A 21,823-nucleotide genomic window follows, 5' to 3' on the forward strand; every position below is an offset into this window, starting at 1 on the left:
CTTGCAGCCTTACTCACTCAACTGACCTATTAAAATACACACTGAATTCCTGTTGAACTGTAGGAACTTGGAATATCTCGAAGAACTCACAATATTTTTGCACAGTTAAGTGGAAATTGGAAATCTGTAGTTTTGTACTGAAAAAGTTGTTCTGAATTGCAGAACTATATTATGCCTTTTCTTCAAGGGTCAAGCTGCATCCATGACCTGAACATTTTTCACAAGAATATGCCTCAGAATCTGTAGTTTTTCTTAGGCATTGCTTTCACTGCTTTATTTCTGTCCCCTCAGCCCCTTTTTTAAGAGAGTGAAACAATCAATTTATGAGATCAGGAAGTCACTCATAGGTGCTCTGATATCCACCAGGTCTGAGTTTGGTTTGTGTCTTACAAACAATTTGATTTAGGAGTTGGAAGGCTTTGGTGGTCAGTGCATATTTGGTTTAGAGGGTGAGCATTCGGGTCAGGGCCTTTGTGCTTGGTGCCTGAACAGAGCCTGTCCTGCTTTCACCCTGGGGTTGGTCAGGAACATCACTGGTTCTCTTTCTGGGGTAATGGAGTGCTTCCCTTAAAGGCTGATGAAATCCTTCTCCCCACACAGCTGAGCTGTGCCAGGAGCCCTGGCTGTAAGGACATGGAGGTTAAACAGGTCATGGAGTCACACAGCCCTTCTGGGGCAGCTCCAGCAGAGATCTTTCCATCCCCTGTAGTTTGCTGTCCCCAGACATTGGAGGTAGGGGATGCTGAAGGACGTCTTAACAAGGCATCATCTTTGCCTGTTCTTTTTCTCCTATCCTCAGATCATTTCTTGAACTCTCACTCAATGTAAGTAAAAAAATCTCTTCAGTTTACTGTATCCCTAAACCTTGGGCCATTTGAGTTTCAAAAAACCATAGAATCCACTGTGTTTGGTGGTGTTTTCCATTCCCATCTCTGTAGGACAAAGCCATTTTGGGAGAGGCTCAACCTCTTTGTTTCTGGGGCAGAAAGGCCACCCAGCTGACCAGGCTGCTGCACTGAACTGCAGGACCAAATTAAGCATTTCCTGCAAAATATTATGTAAAATTTCTGCATTCTCAGAAGTAGGGGTGTTCCAGTAAGAGAGAGGAGGGTGATTTTATTTTAGAAGAATAGGTAAAAATACCAACAATTCATGCAGTGGGTTACTATCACACATTTATCCCCTCATTCATTCTAAAAATGTAATTAAATCATCCTTCTTGCTTTGTTCAGTTTTGTTGCTTTTTACTCATAATTTTTTTTCATTCTCTTAAGGTTTGCTCTTATGTCTCTCACTTGCATTGTCACACTTGCTCATTTTAATTTTAGGTGTTGAAGATGCTCTTTTTATTGTCTGCTTTCTTATCAGATCAGCTTCTCAGATTGTTGCTGCAGGATACTTAAGGAATGAGACTTTCATCTGCAATAGTTGGCAGATTGCATCAATTCGTGGTTGAGGGAGAAAGGAAGTCATGCATGTTTATATTACACAATTTTTTGTAGTGCAAAGATGTCTTTACTGAATACTCCCTGTCTTAGATATTTTGTTATAACTTTGATACAGCTGTGCTTCCTAGAATGTACTTGGGGTCCACCAGAGCTTCACTCTGCATCCCTGACTTACATTGCAGAATGTTTTGCATTCAACACATCATAAAAGCATTCTTCTTCAAGTGTTGCAGTTTCATAACCACCTCTCTGCTGACTCCTTCACCTCTGCTTGTCCCCAGTCCCAAATGAAGAGTAGGTTTCAATGACTGTAAGAGAGGAGGCCCACAGAATTTAATGAGGCTATTGAGCAACTTGAATGTAGATAATTGCTTAAATACATTTCTGGGTGTACCTAACAAATAAAGGACTGTATTAATAGATCATTAAGAAGCAATTAACTTACTGTTTTTTCTTCTCACCTTGAGACTTGTGATTGTGACAGCATGTTATTAATTATCTTGTAGCTTCTCTTGGGACTCTTGCTGTATTTGATGTCTTCTTATGCCTCCATTGTTACACTGGCATGTAAAACAGGGTGTTTAATTTGGCTTCATTGGAGCTGTGCCAGATCCTGATGGAAATGAGGTTAGAACTTATCTGTCCAGTGTAAGTAAATAGAAAGCCATGCTAAGAATCACTAAAACTCAGCCAAATTACAAGGTTGTCCATAAACATTAACAGGAATTCTGTCTATAGTACAGTTGGGACTGTGCTTTTTCTAAATACATACAATCATGATATGGATGGATGCAATGAATTAAAAAACACCTTGGAAGTGCTACTTGTAATGAAGGAAATATGGATGGGTCTGGGATATCCCATGGCTCTCTTGGGGTCAGCTGTCCTGCTGTGTCCCCTCCCAACTGCTTGTGCCCCCCCAGCCTCCCGAGGGCTGCTCTGGGAATCTGCATAGGCAGTGCACGTTCCATGTTGATGTGTTCCATGGTCCTCAGGAGCCTGGACAGCAGTGTTGCACACTCTGGGTGTGTAAGGTCACAGGCCTCCTCTCGGGCCTTTTGATGTTCTTATCTGTGCTGTCCCCACCAGCACAGGGCACAGGATGTACCATCTCCGCTTTCCTGGTATACTTTTCCTGTTGGAGAGCCACTCTTAGGTTGTTCTCACTTCTTCACAAAGTAGCATAGACACTTTAAGTTCTACACCATAGCTTGTCTAAGAGTGATAGAAAACCCCTTTCAAGCATTTTCAGCTGTAGCCAATCATGAGTCAAAGGCTTTAGTGAAGTCAAACAAGAGATGATTACGGAAATATTTGAACATGACTGATCGAGCTCTTGAGGTTTGTCCTTGTGCCTTGTCCAAGTGTATGTCATATCAATCCACATTGATATGCTGAGTTGTTTTTTCATCTTTGCATCCTTTTCAGAATAATGACCTTGCTTTCATGCAGTATCAGTGAGATGTACTTGTAGTCATAAGTTTCTTTCAGTACTCTTTCTCAGATCCTGGAATGTACATCGATCTTTTCCAGGAACCTGGCTGCCCTCCAGTTTCTCAAAGTTTCATGACCATAGAAATCAACTTTGCCACTGTTGCTGTTCAGGAAGCCACATTGCTGCTTCATCCTGTCTTTGAACTCCACTCTTCATTCTTCTAGCAGCTTGTGCTGCTTTGCAGTGTAACAGTGGTGGTTCTGTGTTACCTGCTCGGGGGATGCCATTCATCTGTTCCTCACCCTTGGTAGTCTCTGCCAATGTTCTTTCTGTCTGGCATGGCTCACTTCTCTTCTCCCCAGATTCTATCACCTCTCATTGGGCACCCATGACAGGAGCTTTTCAGTAACACTGCAATGACACTGTTAAAAATACCTTGAGTCAAATGTTATGTCAGCTTCTCATTATTGGTACATATTTTGATCTCATCATTGCAGGTTTTTTCAAATTTTTTTGGCTGAATTATTCTCTAATTATATATATATCTGTATCCTCAAAACACTTAGTAGCTTGTCTAGGAGGCAGCCCTCTTTCTTAGTAATGTTCCAATGTAATGTTTTTCAAGAAAATTTAGTAATATGTCTTCCTAAAATCGGTTCTGCTACTTTCAGTTTGGATCTTGCTTTCAGTTTTAACAATGCTTGAAAACAAGTTCCAGTATCTGCAGTATGTGTTCTGTTACATACACAAAGGTGAAACTCAACATCAAAAACTTCTTTTCCTGTTACCTTCTGACTCTTGAGTACAGCTAATGAGTCACAACCTGCACCAGGTTTGGAAATGTCAGGGTGTGCATGTTTTGCTTGGATAGACTTTCAGTACAGACTTCCACTAGTTACTAGCATTTCATTTTAGTTTTCCTTTATTCTTGACTTTTTTCCTTCTACTTTCCCAACTTTAGTATCCACCAAGGTAAAATATTAAAGCCTTTGAAAATATAACTGTTTAACTCATTCATTCATTCATTCATTCATTCCTAATGCAGGAGTAGCCATGCAGGCTATGATTCCCTGCTGTGGTATAAAAGACCACTGTGTTCTTTGCTGAAGTGTTTAAATTATTTTGATGTGGCCAAATTTTCCAACATATCTTCTGGTTTTAATTTTAATTCATTAACAGTTAATGCAGTTATTGCAATGCAAGGTGCATTACAATAAAAATTACACCAACAAATGTGTTTTCTTGGATTTTTTTAATTTTGATTTTTGCACTCAGTAGCCACTATATCTGAATTTGACCAGGTTGCTGCATCATAAAAACGGTTTCTCAAAGTCTGACCCTTATCTTCCATTATAAAGCTACTGATTTTCTACTTTAATGAGAGCAGGAGAGGATTGAGGGAAGTCTTGGTGATTTCTGCACTTAGTTGAGTCTATCAGGTAAAGCAGTTCAACCTGGCCTAACAGAAAATTAATTGCCCTCGCATTGGAAAAGGTGAAGACCTTCTGTTTCTGTTGAGGAATCAGAAATTATTTTTTCTATTCATAGGTCTGTTTGGTTTGCAGGATTTTTCCTCCATTAAGAGGATGTACCCAGCACCGTTGTACTTTAGAATGGGATGGAGGTTTTTGGGGTTTTTTTCAGATTTTGGAAGCAAGATGTGTTGTAAATACTTGAAAGAATGCAATTGTCTCCATGATGTCATAAGTGATTGTGCTGATGGTCTCACCAAAACTTACTGCACGTGTTAAGCATGGTGGTACTTTCTTTATCTTCTGTTTCTTTTTCTCAGTTTAATGCCAGAATATTCTGCATGGAGCTTACATAAACTGAAGTTTTAAGCAGTAGCTTTTCTAATAGCAACAGTGGCATAAAATGATGCCCTTAGTGTATGAAAATGGAAAATACATTCTAAAAGTCTCAGATTTCTTTAAACCAGCTGAATTAAATATCAGGCATTCTGAGAGGAAATATTTTGGTTTGGGGCTGTGTATATGAAAGATTAAGTTTAAAAGAAATTATTTTGAGACCAACTTGAAATGGAAGAGATGATGGAAAATATTTTCAAGCCATATTGATAGCTTTGCTGGAATTAGTATGTGTGTACAAATAGGTGTATGTGCTTGTTGACTTGACAGTCTTTTCTAGTTTTCATTCTGCAGACTTGCAGTCATGGGTGGTCTTGTTTCTCTAAAAGAAAATGTCCTTTAACGAGTATAATTATTTTCTCTTGAAAAATACTTACTTCTCATGTGAATGTGAGGGATGAAAGGTTTTAGGTCTTTAGGTCTTTAATAAGACCAGAAATCTGGTCTTATTTCCTGGGTTTTCTATTTCTGAATTACCACTGTTGTGCATTAGAATTTATCCAGTATTCTGAGCAGTAGACCTCTGTGTGGAGCAGAGCAGCAGTGTAGGATTTGGCTTTCCTCAAGTATAAGGACTGAAAGAGATGGAAGAGCAGAGCATCCCTTCTCCCTGGTGCTGGCATCAGGGACTGCAGCAGGTCAAGGGAGAAGGGAAATTGTGTGTCCTCAATGAGGAGCTGCCATCTGGCTGCCTTGGGATCCAGATGTCACATTCCTTAGTAGTCAGAGAATGCAACAACTGTTTCAAGGTTTACTTGGAGGGAAATTCAGCTTGCAGGGAAGAGGCAGATGTGAAGTAGACATAAAGATTTGGAAAGTAATTAGAAAAGATTGGATATTCTGTTTTATACTCTTCAGAGATTTGTTCCACCTGGATTGCTGTTATTACAAATCTTGGGAATATCCTTGAAATGTCAAATACGACAAAAATGTTGATGCCTTTTTATTACATGTGCAAAGTGTTTGGGTAAAGGCTTTTGAATGCTTTTTTTTTTACGACAGCAGTCTGTCCACAGAACTGAAAACTCTGTTGGTACTAAACCACTATCTTAACAATGTGCTTTAATTTTAGAGAGTATTTACAACAGAGGTGTTGGCTGAATAATTGATGTCAGTATAATAATTAGTGTAAACCAGGATCTAAGGACTGAAATTGGTATTACTCAGCAAAAAATACTTGTTCCGGTTGAGGAGGAAGCTGTATGCATTATGCAGAATTCATTGTACATCAGAACGTGCTCTGCCTACAACAGAAAAAACAAAATCCATATTCAGGTAGAAAGTTGAAAAAGTGGTGCTTAAATAATTACATATCACTAACTGATGCTTTTTATCTACCCCGTGATTCTGTTCTGTAACAGAAATCAAACTGGGACAGGATTCACACCAGCTTTTGAAGTTCAAATAAATTTAATTTCGGCAGTAGAGGGATCCTGATGGCAGTTCTGAGGCAGCATTGCAGTCTGGAGGGAGAAGCATGCATTTGCCTTCAGTCAGCCTGGGGCGAAACCTGGAGGCATCCCACCATCACTCTCATTGTCCTCAGAAATTTTCTTTCCAGTTCTTGTTAGTATGTGTGTCCCACTTTGGGAACATGCCTGCCAGAACTGTTGATTCCAGAATTTTTCACTTCACCTGGATGCTCAGCACTGCTACTGTGCCTCCCCCCCGTGTGCAGCATTTGATCCTCAAATGGGCAGAGAGCACCCCACGCCTTCATTTCAGCTGCTGTTTGAGCTGCAGCTTGGTTTGTTTGGGGCTTTTCTCTCTCCTTGCAGCTGAGTGCGATTGCTGTGCTTGCATTCAGGTTGCAATTACAGGCAGTTTCCTGGGCTTTATTCCTGTGGGGAGGCCAGGTGTCCCGGTGTGTGGCACTGGCCCTGCTGGAGCTCAGTGAGCTGCCCCAGAGGGTGCCCTGGGCAGCCGAGGTGCCTCTGCTGAGGGCAAGCCCTGCAGCTGGGACATTGATCTCTGCAGCCCTTGAGCCTGGGACAGAACCCCCAGGGAAATTGCACAGGGGTTTACAAACACGTGCATTTTCACAAATGGGATGCAAAGTTTTTTTTAATCAGATTTGGCAGCCTACAGTTTAAAACAATACATTGGATTTTGCACACTTGTCCCCTAACTTTAACCTTTTTATTATTAAAAATACCCTGCTCCCAGCCCTTTATTCTGTTGTTTCTGAGTCTTTACCTGTGCCTGTTATAGGGAATGCTTTTGTGAGAGTCTCCTACAGGAGGCTCAGTGCTAAAACACTCAAGTCCTAAAACTCAAAAGGAACTTTTAAAGTTTTTCTAGGAAGAACAGAAAATGGGAAAACATTGGAGACATTTTTATGTGAAAAACCTGATGTTTACGGTAGCAGTTTTCATCCAAAAATTCCTCTTTTCAAAAAGGAGATTGTTTGTTTGTCTCTTGTAACCTGTAGGATGTTTACAACTGCATGGTTTTAATCTCTATATATAAAAAAAAATGTTACTGACTCAGGGTCCTGCCTTTTTGTCCTTGCTTTGACAAGCTTCAGTTCTTACATGCATAAGATGAGAGGGCATGAAGACTTTCCCTGATGTAGATAAGCAGCTTTATGAAATAAGAATTCCTGTACCTCCAATCTCCTTATTCCCTTGTTAAGATGGTTACACAGCCAGTCCTACTGGCTCATACAACTGATGCCATTGTTTAGACAATAGGTGACATTAGTGAGTTACAGCTGGTAACTTGTGTGTGGCCTTCTAAGAAGAGGAAGATGTCTTGTGAAATACAGATTTTTGTTCGGTTTTGGATGCTAAGCCACATATATGAAAAATCTGTTTGTGTTTGGTGATTCTTTCTTGGCTTGTTTTATTATGCAGTTTTCAAACAACTGATTGGTTTGGCCTGTGACCTTTACTATCCCAGGAAGTCCTTTACCTCTGGCTGCATATGAATCTGAAAACCTGAGTTTATTATCCCATCCTGACCCGTGTCAGTTTTAAGAGACTGCAAGATCATTATATTAAATTAGGCACTGCATATATATTTATAAAGTAATATGTAAATGAGTCCTTGCAGTGGTGATACACAATGAAAAATAGAAGCAATGTACCAACTCTCCATTGGGCAGCTTTGCATCTATCATAGGTGGTGTTACACCAGTTGAATTGTTTGTTTACCTTAATTTTTTGTGTGTTGAAGAGACACAAAGAAAATTATTTGGAACACTTGACATGCAGAAGCCAGCAGATGTGCAAACCCAACTTGTTACCATATGGTTCCAATGTCCTTTGGCATGTTTCATAGAAAGTTCAGATCCAGATCACACTGTCAAACATAAATTTCAAGTAAATGCTTTCCTACTTAATAAGTACATATCATTGCTTGATAGAGCAGTTGGTGAAATATGCATGGATCCAGGGCACTTTTCTGTTCAGAACTGGTAGAAAAGAGGGGACCAGGGTAGTTTATAATTGTTATTGTGTCCTTATATTTTTTAACTAACTTAAACCCTCCAGAATTCCAGCCTCCTAGATCTGCTTGACCAGTCACTCCCACTTCACTCTTTCCTGTCCTATATCTATCATTTTTACTTCTCCCTTTGCCATGGGACTGTGTATTAGACTTTGGAGTTTGGTTCTGATATTTATAGTGTATTAAGGGCACAGAAATGCATCACCATGGTTTCACCTTTTTTCTGTAAATGTTTCTCATCTGGCCTGTGTCCTTTGGAACTTGGCAGTCATTGATCTGTGGTATGGTAATGACAGTGACATCTGTCTGCAGAACATGGAGCTGGGACCAGAAACCTCAGTGGCTGAGCCTGAGAACCCAGCTGTGTCTTGTGAGCTTTGAAGTGCTCTCCTGAAATCCACCAGAAAACTACTGATTTAGAATGTTACACTTCATGTACTCAGTTCAAGGAGAGATACATGAAACGGAGCTTCTATAGCTGATATTTAATACTGGATGTTAGTTCCAAAATTGCCTTTTCTTTGTCCTTTTTTTCCCTCAATTCTCGCTGATGGTATATTTTTATACAAACAGACAAAGCCACAGTGTTACAGTTTTGGCTTGGCTGAGCGTCAGTGATCTGTTTGCCTTTCTGTGAAGCTAACGTTGAAGTTAGTTGTTGATGTTGAAGCTTCCCCATTCTCTGGGTTGGTAGGAAGGGAGGTAATTATTCAAATATTAGTCCATTGTTAGTGGTTTTGGTGATATGAAACAAGACACCCTGCAAACAGTATTCCAGTGTTACAGAAAGAATACCAGTGGTGATTTTTTTCTACTCATACAGCTGCCAACTTCAAATCACTAGAGGAAACTGCTTTAATTATCTGGCATTTCTTTCTTTATTTAATGTGACATAAAGCAGACTAGCTTCCATGACATAAAAAATGGTTAGAGGATTTTTTTAAATGCTCATTTTGTACCATACCTATTCAGACCTTTTGGGAATCTTGTTGAAAATAGTTTATGGTTTTGGATTTTGCTTTAAAATGGCAGTGACAGGAATGATTTTTATTAATGTCTCTACTAATGGCTAGAGATTCTAAGGGAGAAGTTGCACCTGAATTTCTGTAATTTGACCCACTGGTTGTATTTTCCATGTTATTTTCATTTTGATAGCTTTTTCAACAAATAGTTGAACAGTGTGAGCTCTCCACTTTCTTCTGTACAACAGCCAAAAATTAACTGGGAAGAAGAAAGTGATGCTGCTGAATGTGCTTTGGAGACAGCTGAGAAATAGAGTAGCCAGCCTGGACACTTGTCCAACTTTGTACCAAGTTCTGTGGTTCTAGAGTAGCATTTTGCCAGATTTCCCTGAAGCCCTTGATATCATTGAGAGTAAGCTGACTTTGACACCAGAAAAACTCTCCTGTTGCCTTCTCTAGTAGTGAAAAGTCTTAAGGGACAGTGGTAAATGTCATACTCTTTCAAAACACAGCAGCCTTAGTGGAAGTAGTGGTGATTTTTAGGCATTTTCTTCCTGAGCATTTGACCTGCGTCCTCATGGGAAAAACGCTTTGATCAGAAAGCTCTCTGCCAGGAGGAAATGTTTTATAACCCTAGTTTGTGCTCCCAGGCAAGAAGCCTCTGAGAGGTCAGTGGTTCAGGAAGAGGTTTTGTGCTGTTTATATTTCATAGTTATTTCTTTAACTTTAGAAATCTGAACAATGAGAGCGAGTCCAGCCCTTTTTTACTTACCAGCTTTATCGTAGGAATCCATCGTCATGTGCATGTGAGCAGCAGCACTTGAGTGTGGGGGAAATGCAGGAGTTACAAGAGTTAAAACTGGCTTCAGACTGATGAGGAAAAATAAGGGAAAGTGCCCATTGAGAATATACCACAGAAGTTCCCATTAAGGTATGTCCTGCCATTAGAATTACAAGGGTTATAACAATTTTGCTTTTTAGGGATTACTTTTAATACATTTTGGCTTCTGCTGGGGGAGAAAGAATGTTAGGCCAGAGAGAAAAGTCTAAGTTATGTGAGAGGAACTGCTTTTGATATTGTGGCTTAGACTTTGCCTTCAGTTTTAGGATATTTAATGAGCCTCTAACTTGAGTTATGACCAAGACAAATTAAATTCTTCAGCTGAATATATAACCTGCCAACAATGTTAGCTTATTGTTACCATTTGTGTTTAAAGCTTGATTAGTCACGGTATTAATCCTTTGATCTAATTAATTTAATTCCAACAATACCGAGGCTAACTTATTATTATTAACAAGTATTAATAACATATTAATTTAACCATTATTTGATTTGGATACTGAATTTTTTATGAAGATTTTAAGAGCCTCCAGTATAATTAGCATTTACTGACATTGCATCTATTTGCTTTCACATGCATTGCCTAGGAATAGGGTAGGTAGTTTCCTACAGTAAATCCCTCCCTTTCTCCTTCTATAGGAAAAACCACAGCAAAGCAAGCCGGGGGAGCCAGTGCAGCTACAGAGCAACACCTCAGTTCCTTGGCTGCTGCTCAGGCAGGAGAGCAGAGCAGAGCAGAGCTCCTGCAGGGCCCGGCCCGGGGACAGCCGGGAGCCGCTGGCGCACACGGCACGGCCTTTATGAGCATGAGAAGGTCAGAAGGTTTTGGGGGATGCAATTCCCACTGGTTTTGCCTTCTCCCAGCACAGCTTAGCCTTACTGTAGTTGCTGGACATTGGTGTTTAATCCTGAAAACTTCCACATTTGGCTCTGACTTCAGAGAGGTTTATCTGGCTCACTGCTTGTGAAACTTGCAGCAGCAAATTCAGGGGGAATCTGTGTAGGAGCAGGACACATGTAATGGGATTCTTTGCTGGAAAGTGGGAAGATGTCCCAGAAAGAAGTTAGTTCTGAGGGATTTGCACACCCACTCCTTTAATCTGTGAGACAATCCATTCTCCACTAGAATTTGTCCTTTTTAACCCACTTACATTTTTTGCTACTACAATTTGAGGCAGTGATTCCAACATTATATGCTGAAAAAGAACTTTTCACTTTCTCTATTTTGGACCTGTCACTTGGCAAAGTTACAGCAAAATATTTTTCTAAATATTCTATCGTGCTATAATAAATGCAAGTAGAGCATTTCAAATAGAGATATCCAAAGTTTGGTATCTAATTTAATCTCGAAAACAACTGAAATTTCTTTCAGAAGTGCCTACATTTATGTTGAAAACTAGTGAGTCAAGTGTTTATTTCCACTTCTAAGATTACATGTAACAAAATGAACCTAATTTGAGTTTTATTCAGAAGAAAATTCATTTTCACTCTCTTCCTCACCAACAAGATTATTTCTGAAGTTGGGTATGCCCATTTCCTATGCATTGATTTTGATGGGAAAAAATACAAATGAAGCATCTAATTTAAATGACGCTTCATTTTCTAATGGTATTTCTGCCAATTTTCAATAATTAATGCCAGTGTTAATGAAACTTGATTTTTAAGCAATTATGTAACGCATTTCATGCTAGCAAAATGATTAATTACAACCCTTTGTTGGATGCCAGAGTAACAGCTAACACTGTGTCTGCATGTGGGGGTATAAAATTCAGATTAAATTCTGTAGTTGCATTAAATTCAGGCTGGACAATTAATGGCAGAACCATAGAAGCATTTAAAGCAAAGGTGGCTACAGGTGAGATCCTAATTGCCAGCATGGTACAGAGACCATTTCTCCAAAATTACCTCTGCCACTTACTGTCCGTGTTGTTTGGGATGCTGCCTTCCAGCTGAACTGTGTTCTGATTAGAGGACCCTAAAGGACCCTCACCTTCCCTGGGAGCTGCAGAAGAGAGGAGAGAGCTTCCAGCAGGATGGTGCAGGAAGGGCAGGAGCCAAGGCCAGCACCTGATCCTCTGCCATTTCCTGATCCTCTCTGCTCCAGCCCTGACAGGGGATTCATTCCTGAGGCAGAGAAGGAAGCAGTCAGGTACTGCAGGGAGATGCTGTTCCATTATAGGAGTATTCTTTATGTACTAGAGCCTACAGGCTGAAATTTTAGATTAGCAATCTGCTCAGGGTTAACACTTGAGTAATTGTTCCTTCTCATCCCAGATAGTAGTGTTTTATTTTATCTTTTCAATTCCTTATGTTCTTTCTTTGAAAGCGCTGCTTTCCCTAATGGCTTGAGAATAAATGGAATTCTTTTCCTGAATCATATCCCTGATGTTCATGTTCTGTTACTCATCTTCCTATTTAGGTCTTTAACCAGTGGTGCAGAAGTCAGTCTGTCTGTCTTCTTTCTAATGCCTAATCTTTTTTCCTGCAGTTCCTTTTCACTCTTCTCCCTGCAGCTTCATGGCTTACTGTGTGTGTTCCTGCCTTCCCTGGCAGCTGCCCAGCCATTCCCTGCAGAGCTTCCCTCCATCATTATGTGCAGTCCAGCTCTTGAGTTCCCTGTGGTTTGCTGGGGAGTGAGGGGGGATTGTGTTTGAGGTTTTTGTTTGTTTTGTTCCCAATGTTTCCCTTTTCTAACTCTTAAGTTTTGTGAGGACTCAAAACATACAGGCTGCTCTTGGGGGTTTATGAGTCATGGTTTTCATCTCATGCCTTTGATTTCTATTTTTATTTCCTGTATTGAATGTGCTGTGTTTAGTGGGTGGTGCTTCCACAATCCATTGAACTTTTAAAATGCACATGTAATTATGTGCATTATTCCTGGCTTTCTGTAAATACATTTCTGCTTTGCTCTGTGCTACCAATTATTTAATATAGCATGAAATGTTGCAGGAAAACCTGATGCAAGCATTTTGTGACTTCATTGCTAATATATTAATTCTGAGGTGTATTAATCTGTTCTATAAGCACTACAAGCTTTCCAAGGTAATTTGTCTTTATGATTTCTTTGGGTTTAAACACTTAAAAATGAAGTTTTCCCAATTAGCTGATATGAATATACATTAAGAGGCTCTGATTTCTGTGCTGCTTTATCACCTTGGAAGAAATTTCAGTTACACTTACAGTCAGGAAAATTTGTTCTTAACTACACACTAAAAATTCAGCAACATCTTGAATATCTCCTTTCATTTCTAAAGAACACAGAAATCTTTCTCAGTTTGATGTAGCTGAGTAGCTGGCCATTCCAATTTGTAATTACATAAGGTCACAGTAGAACATCAGTAGTGCTGAAGTATTCCACTGTGAATACTTGGGGGAAAATGCCTCTGCTAAGATCTGCTTTATTAAGGAAATAAGTAGTGTATATATAAGGAGCTGTGGTCATGGAAGTATGTAACCAGGGGCAAATTAATTCCATTTCCTTTTTTAAATAAGATCTCAGTAAAAGAGGTGAGGTTGAAACATTGTTATTTGACCTGCTGAGTTTCTTTAAATTAAACTTAAAGGGTAATTGATCAGGAAGATATAAAAAAAACCTTGTTTTCTCTGGAGTGTTTCTGAAGAGATGCTGATGTGTGAGGATCCACAAGACAGCTCAAACCTCATCCACAGGGAGCACACAAGGCTAGATAAGGGTTATTTTCCCACTGGGTGTCAGGACACTTGAGTGCAAGGTCTTTTCTTCTGCTGTCTGAAGTCACCTTCTGAAATCTGAAGGTCACCTTTGATTTTACCAAACTCTGCTTGTGCTGCTATTTCTATATTCAGTCTTTATTCAATAAATGACATAAAAATATTGGGCATAGGGCATGGGTTTTAGTAGATGATAGGTACAGGCTATCTGTAGTGAGGTAGTTCTAGAATAATACTTTTTTTTGTTATGCAAATCTCCTAAGAATAGTCCATTTACAAGCCTTGCAAAAATCACTGGTTTACAATCCATGCAACCTATGCTTTCGTTGTCTGAGCCTTCCATCTAATATGCTTATCTGTGGAAGCTGCTCCACTTTCCAATGGATAAAATGTATATATTTACAGGCTCACAGAGGAAGAGAATTTAAATAAGACCAGCCTTCATAGATATAAAAATTAAAAGTCATGCCCCTCTCATGGTGTTTAGTTGGTTTGTTTGATTTAACTCACTGTGGGAGAGCTTTGAGAAAGCAGACTAGTGTGGTTGTCAGTGCAGAGCAAGCAGAGGAGAGCTGTATTCTGGACAGTCTTGAGGCAGTGAAAGCCCCTGGTATTTCAGTGGTACCCATGGGCAGGTCTTGGCTGGAAGCTGGGTAAATCAGTCTGGTGTGCTTCATACCCATCTTTTTTAGTTCATATTGAGATAAAGATTTTTGGGGGTTTTTTTTAGACTGGCATGAAGAGAATTTGTAGAGTTGGTTCCTGTACTTGCATAGATTATTGGTTTACATTAGATTTCTCATTAAAATTCTGTGCTTATAAAGACAGTTTGCAGTTAATTGCCTTGCACTTTCAGTGTGTAAAATAGTGCAAGAAAAATGGGTTTTTTTCATTATAATTCAAAACATTGCAATAATCTTTGTTTTTTTAATCATAGCTTCACCATAAAAATTGCCTTATTAAATATTTCTTATAGTCAGTCATAAGCTTCTGAGGAATATTTCTTAGCTGCAAGTGCTGTATCAATGCAGGACACAATAAATAAATACATAAATATTTCTGAAAAAAACCAAGTCTTTCTGTAGAATTATAAATCTGCCTTCAGTACCTTCTCTACCTTCTCTCGTATGCACCACCCAAATTCAGCTTGTTAAGGACTGCTGGCATATGAGAGCTTTCCTTTACAAGATTCTGTTTCAGTGTTTCCCTCCATAGAGAAGACTGGTATTATCTGGCCTTCTGAACCAGCAATTCTGTTTTCTGAAGCAGAAAATTAAGTTTTTTCTTCTGTACTGTGAAGAAGCCAGTGTGTGTCTCATATTCACGCTAGACTGTCCTGACATACCAGGAGCAGCAAATGTGAAAATAGTGTGTCCAAGCACCTAGGACAGCAGAACATGATTTTCTAGCAGAATCTCTATCAGATGCAGGTTCTGATTCTTATTCATACCAAGAAACCTTTCAATTGCTCTGAGAGGGCCAGGAGCTGTCCAAGGTAGAAGGTTAATTTATCCTCTCTGGCAGAAGCACCCAGCCCTTTGCACTGAAATTCCTCCTCGGTGGAAGTACTTCATCTTCACAGCCCTGACAATGGGTTTTTCAGGTTATGCTGCTCTGGATGATCAGCTTAACATTGTTTTAGTGCTATTGTTAGTGCTTAGGTCCTGAATCTCTATGGGCAGATCAGGAGCATTTATTAGAACAGGGTAAAATATTGGGTCAATGTGCAGTGGTGTTTGGGCGGAGTAGTTTTTCCTGGAGTACTTCCTATAGCTGTACTGTCAACCTTCCCAGTAATGTAATTTATCTCTTCTGCTGAATGTTATTCAACTTCTCCTGTAATTTAGGTTGAAATAACAGGTAGAGAATAGTGCCTTGGAGCTGGAATGTGGGCTGCCAGGTGTAGCGTGTGTCACATGAGTGACACATGTTACCTGTAAAATTTACTCCAGTGCATTGTGTCCTAGTTTGCTTTTCAAGAGGTGGCACAGCCCATGGCCTTTCTTGTGTCTTATTTGGCTAAAGAAAATAAAAGTAACTAACTGGAGTGTTGATTGTCTGGTATCTTTAACAAATATGACCTTTACTTGTTAAATATTGAAGGAATTTCAATCTCTTTCTAAACACCAAGTACTTTGACTTCCGGCCATCTCTCTCTGCTCTCTCTTCTTCTCTCCAAAACAGGCCAAAGTTTAATTTTTTTATTTCTGTCTATTCTCCTGTCTTGCTGAGAACTTACTGCTAACTGTAAGAGCATTTCCCTTGTTCTCCAGCCATCAGTGAATCACCAGTGCCACATCACATTAAGCTCGTCAGTCATTCTTTGTGCCTTTGTCTCTTCTTGTGAGGGATTTAATCTAAGAGTTTTGGTTTATATGCTGCTGTTCTTCAGCTGGAATAAGTTCTCCGTGGCTTTCTTCTCTTCTGTTGTTTGTGTGCATGTGAAACAGGGCACCGAATAAACTTCATTATGGGAGAATTGGAAAAATGAGCATGGTGATGATGAAATTTCCTGGTGCTTAGTTACAGCAGGGAACAGTTCAGTCATCTCAGCAATGGTGGGGTGAATGCAAACTCTCACAAGGAACTATGGAGAGCAAAACAGCTTCTTGTACAAAAAGGCAGAAAAAATGAAACTTGCCTTTCAAGGTGCTGACATATGGAGTAAAATAAAAACTGGTTGCAGTGGCAAAATCAGATTTGCCTTAGCCTTTATATCAATTTTGAATGGCTTCACAGAAGTGAATTACAGACATTCTTTAATTACTTCACTTATGTTGCTTTAAATATAAGTCTCAGGCCATGTGACTTTCTCAAGATAATACATTATAAAGCTGAGAGAAGAGTCTTAAATTGTACCTCATTTTCTAGACAACAAATAAGCTTTAGCACAAAATTTTGGTATAGAATAAAACATAGTTAAAATGTGTGTGTATTAAAAACCATAAAGTCATACCCATATTTTAATTATAAGATGTACCATAGATGTGGTTATTCTTTGCATATCTAATTAACATGAAAATAAGTGGATGTGGCCAGAACACATGGACACAGACTCATCTGCTCCATTCATGTCCAGTCTCCCTCCTCCAACAGTATGAAACACAACAGGGTGAATAAAAGTGGTCGTTTTGCTACTGTGCTGCAGTGTTAGGACAAAAATAAATTTATTTTGTTTTGGAGATGCCAGGTGCCTTCTGCATGTGGTATTTAGTGATCCTGCAAAGATAGTGGAAAAAGTGAAAGGGATGTCAAGAGAAAATCCATCTGTAGAGGAAAAAATCAATGTTTTTAAATCATTTCAATTTCTCATTTTACAAACTTCATTACATCTAATTCTATTATAAAAATCCACTCTCTCAATATAGGAAATCATTGAAAGAAGAAATTTCAACTGGATTAGATAATTAATTTATCAAAGTCTTAAAATGTTGCTGGGTTTTTTTCAGTCAGATATAACAAAATTACAGAAGCTCATTTTATCGGTCCAGATACAGTCTCATGCACAAAAGATTTATCCAAATAAGTGAATTTGGTCTGTACTTCTGATAAATTCATACTGAACTAATTCATCATCCCCAAACCACAGCAATTTACATGTTAGCAGGAGTGCACAGAGGTATAATGTGCTACCAGCGTGTTGCTGCTGTGTATTTAATACCAGTCCTTGTTGTCTGCTCTCCTGCAGTGCCATGCCCACGGCTGTCCGTGCACATCCAGGGGCTCTGTTGGTGGAGGGGACACCGGCTCAGCCGGGGCTGTGTGAACAGAGCCCGGGCGCCTCCCGCTGCTGGGGCAGGGCTGGGGGCTCCGTGGATGGGGGGGCTCCATGGATGGGGCTCCCTCTGCATGCCCAGCCTGGGCTCTCACAGCGCCTTCCTTGCATGGGACATCCTGGCAGGACTGCCGGCATCCTGGAGCCGTTCTGATGGACAGCAGCAGGCACTGCTCCTTGGAACTTCCCTTCTGTGCTGTTTGTCTGTTATGTCCTTACCTACCTGGTTGAGAGAGAAATAAAATGGCTCCCTCAGAGATTTTGAACTAAAATACAAGTACAAATCTGATGGTTGCTGTACTTCTGGGGAGAGTTAACTTCAGAGCTCAGAGTATTGAAAGCAGTGTCTCCAAAACTCAGAGACAGCAGTACAGAAGTAGTAAGCAGTGACAGAGAGGTGGCTGAGGTCTTTAAAATACTTCTGATTGTCCCCTTTGTTACTGTAGCTCACAGGAGAGAACTGGTTTCCTTGAGGCCCCTGTATTTTTACAGAGATTGCAGTGCAGTGGCTTCAGGAGTCCAGTGAATGATTCCTGGTTTTAAAGGAGAAATCTTTTTTTCTAATCTCTGTCCCAAAGGCTTGTTTTCTTTTATGACACATGGTTTGCTCTCTGTTCTCAGAGCACACAAGTTTAAGGATGGAAATTTTGAAACTATAACCTTGTTCTAAACAAGGAAATACTATTGCTGTTGCCAAAGCACAGACTGGGGGGAGAAGCCTTTGCCACTGCAGTTAATGTTGTTGATTTCGTAGGTGGAACCTGCTCTCTTTGCAGTCTAAGGTTTTGAGTGCTTTGTAAGCTCTTCTGTATGTGCTGCTTTAATTCTTTAGCATTTTTCTACTAATCCTTGTTTTATCCTCCCTTTAGGGTATCAGAATCTTTAGGCATTACAGTGGGCAATTAACACAGCTTGCCAAAACAGCTTGGCACTTGAGTAAAAAAGGTTGGAGTCTTACTGCCAGGGAGGCAGTGTGGGAATGATGATAATTAGGCTGACACTGGTCAGTGGATCTTTCATTCATTTAAGGAGAGCTAACTACAAGGGAAAATCTGTCTAGAAGGGAAAAAGAAGTATCTTGAAGGAATATGGGGAGTTTATCTCCCTCTGTGTCCCTTAGGTTAGACAAGCAGGAGGGCTTGAGCAGGTTGGGTTCATATTGATTTCACAGGACAAAAGAAAACCTTTCATTCAAGAAGCAAGGATGCAATTCAAGTAAATGTTGGTCATGTATAAGTAACAGAAATATTAAAAGCATTGCAAAGCGATCTGAGTGCTATTCCAGCCCATCTGCTTCCAGCAGATTGGCCTATGAGAGTTTGTTATCCAGTGCTTGGGGATGTGTCAGTCCTAGCACTGCCTTTTTCCTCGGTGAACTCCATACAAAGAAACACCCCCAGAGACATTTCTGGAGGAAAGCAGCACTTCTGCCCCCTTGGGAAATGCTGCCTTAACAATGGAATTACAAACCAGAAGTTTTCCATGTTTTGTAAATGTCACTTTTCCTTTTCTCCCCCTTCCCCCTGTGCTCAGAAAAGGGCACACTTTCTCTCCTGCAGCAGCACAAAGGAGAGCCAGGATGGCCACTGGCACCCACACACAGTGTTCTGCCAGCCCGCAGGCTCCACACTCCAGGTGAAGGTGCCAAAGAGGGAGTGGGCACAGCCGGGAAGGCCCAAGGGGACTGCTGTGAGCAGTGGGAAGGTGGAGCTGTGCCCAGTGGTACAGCAGCTGGAATTGTTAGAGGTACTGGAACAGGGGCAGAGGAGACTGGCACCCTAAAGTTTTGCCTCCATTTGATACCCAGCTCCAGGGAGTTATAACAGAGTTTGGCTTGTGACTAGATTTCAAAAAACCAAACTTCTGTTTTGATGACAGACTGAACCCATTTCACTGGATGTGTGTCTCTGGGAATATCTAGTGCAGACAGTGTCTTACATACAAGCTAAAAAAGCAAAACTGAATAGAGACGGCCTGGGACAAGAGGAGTGAACACGGAATAGTTTGGCAGGTTTGAGTCTTGAATTTCATTCCAGTGACAGGGTTGTCTCTCTGTTTATTTTTAGCTAAGATTATGAGCTTAATTCACAGTAACTGCTGGAGATGGAATCTCCAGGATGGATACAGTTGCTGGAATGTTAGTACATTTGTATATGCTGCATTCATTCCAGAGCCCTGAGAACAAGAGGTTCTTCTGGGGGGGAAATTAGGAAGAGTAGGTGAAGGACAGGATGCTGGGGAAGTGAAGCATCTTAGTCATTCTTGTTAACATAAGTACTTGTCTTGAAATTATATTGGCTTGTGTAATGCTTGCAGCTAGACAGAAATTATTTCAGTGATAATAGAGCTCATCCTGAGCCAAAAAGTTACCTCATTTTCCTTTCTTTTTATACTACAATAGGTATGAATATCCTATTCAAACTCTTCAAAGGTTTGCAGACGTAATTATTCTGTGCTTATTTTTAACTGCTGGGGGCTTAAGTTCCAGTTTGCTTTCTGAGTGACTAGATGCAGTTGCTATACTTTTGCCATAAGATGCAGCCATTTTTTCCCTGTCAAAGTAATTCAACAGCAGAAAATTGAGGCTGAGTGTCTGAGATGCTGCACCTTTATAAAGTGAAACATCCATGTACTTCTGTGTACTTGCTCTGAATTCTAACAACTTCAGCTTATCAGTTAATATTATGTAATTATAGAAATACATTTAACTATAAATATATCTGTATATTTGTTCTATTAAAATAATTGCATTGATTTATGTTATTTGTATTTTGCGACTATTATAACACATTCATTGCTAATGTGTGTTGTAATAGATATAAAATACATAATAGGTAAATTATATAATTATATCAATAGATAAGTAAGAGAGGGTTATTTTATGTCGACCAAGGGCAAAGGTCCCCCAAGCACTGAGGTTTGCACATTAAGGGCAGGTGGTTTGCAGTGTGTGCTTGGGGTCTGCCTGTCTGTGTTTGCTGTTTCTGTATGAAGTCTGTGGCACCTGTATAATCCACACAGAATCACAGAATGCTGAGAGGTTGGAGTGGACCTTGAAGACCATCTTGTCCAACACTTGTCACTGTCCCAGGCTACTCCAAGCCCCATCCAGCCTGGCCTTGGACACCTCCAGGGATCAAGGGGCATCACAATCTCCCTGGGCACCCTGTGCCAGTGCCTCACCACCCACTCACAGTAAAGAATTCCCTCCCCATATCTAACCTATGTTTCCCCTCTGAATTTGTACCCAAGACATAAAGTAGCAGAGCTCTCGTCTTCTTTTCTTGCTCCTAAGTGCAGATGAACTAAATATAAATTGTGCAGTATGCACCCAGATGTTCTCTTAGAGAAACAAATGCAAACCTTCCTGACAGCAAGTTGCACTGGTTGTTTTATTTGCTTATTTTAATTTGTGGTTCTAAGGATTACACCCCCAGCAAGCTACAAAGCCCCAACCCTCAGTGATGTCTGAGAGGACTAGACGGGGTTTGTAGAGGGAGTGGAAGGCAGAAAAGAGTCTTTTGCTGTTTTGTCCTTTTTGGAAAGCCTTTACTCCAGGGAGATTCTGCTTTCCTGGAGAAATCATTGCTTTAAATGTCTCTTCCTCCACCAGAGAAGCTAAAAACCCAGCAGGAAAGTTTCTCTCATTCTCTCAGCCATGCTGGCTGGTTAAGAATGGCACAAAGTGTGGGAGCAATATCCTATCCTGTTTCCATCCAGTGAGGGAGCTCTGGGCACGAAGCAGCCCAGGGACAGAGGCTTGCTGGAGCAGGGAGCTCCTTTAACCCTCCACCCCCTGGAAAGAGCAGTGCCCCACCCACAGATGCTGAGCTCTGGGGTGTTGGCAGCTGCTTGAGTCATGTGCTGCCTTCTGTGAAGGAAACTGAAAACTGCAGCAGAAAAGCCAATGGCTCTAAAATGACCAGTCTGATAAAAGATCTGAGGATTGAGAGGAAACGTCATCCTGTACAGGGCATCTCTGTGGTCTCCAGCCTGCTTTAACATAGTCATTTTCACCATCAGGAAGTATAATGTGGATATTTCCTATCCTGTAAAAAGCTCCTTAAAACTGTTAGATCTACCTCTTGCAGTGCAAACTTTCATCTTAACTATTGCTTTTAGGGTGGAGCCAAAAATTAGTTCCTCAGCTTCCAGTTCCTTGGACCATAGCAGCACATTCCTCCTGTTGATGAGAGACATCAGGGGCTTTAAAGTATTTTCATGGTTTGTTTGCCATTTCTGCTTTGGGTGTAGATTTTCTTTATGCCAAGAAAGTTTCCAGTGAGTTGTGGTTTATTATGTGAAAGGTGGCATTTTTCAGTGCAGCAACACTACTTCCAGTGTGCAACACCAA

The sequence above is a fragment of the Agelaius tricolor genome, unplaced genomic scaffold, assembly GCF_023055355.1.
Source record: "Agelaius tricolor isolate 1412-34295 unplaced genomic scaffold, bAgeTri1.0.p SCAF_13, whole genome shotgun sequence".
Taxonomy (NCBI): Eukaryota; Metazoa; Chordata; class Aves; order Passeriformes; family Icteridae; genus Agelaius; species Agelaius tricolor.